The following is a 577-nucleotide window of genomic DNA, read 5'->3' on the forward strand; positions in this document are numbered from 1 at the left end:
TCTACCATGGCTTGGGTTGATAATAAACCTATTTCCTTTTACACATTTACATAGCTGAAAAATATAAACAAACTTGCAGTTATGTTAGTGTTACGGACTATGCAAAAAATAATTTTAAATAAATTTAATATATTACGTAAATACCCTTTTTGAAACCGTAGGCAGCAGGTCAGAGGAAAAGTAATTCAGTTTCTTTGGGTTTGCGATATTTTCGTAAGGCCACAAATAATAGGCAAATAATGAGGGGATTGTATTATCCTCACCATATTCTTTCCCTCACTTTATCACAATCAATGGTATTATGATATTAGTAACAGTAACAATACTTATCATATCCTCTCTGGTAATGCTCCCGAATTTTGTAGAATATGCCATGTCACTATAACTAATAAAATAATCGTTTGTTTCCTAAGTAACTTCGGTAATCCAGATAAAATAAAGAGGATATCAGAACACACCGTGATGGAGGAGGGAAAAGAAAAATGAAAAAAGTACCGATGATATTTCTTGTACGAAAAAAAAAAGAATTCTTGAAGTCACGATGATTAAGCCTCGGACATTCTACGATAAGTCAGCG

The sequence above is a fragment of the Penaeus monodon genome, chromosome 31 (genome assembly GCF_015228065.2).
Source record: "Penaeus monodon isolate SGIC_2016 chromosome 31, NSTDA_Pmon_1, whole genome shotgun sequence".
In the NCBI taxonomy this organism is placed as follows: Eukaryota; Metazoa; Arthropoda; class Malacostraca; order Decapoda; family Penaeidae; genus Penaeus; species Penaeus monodon.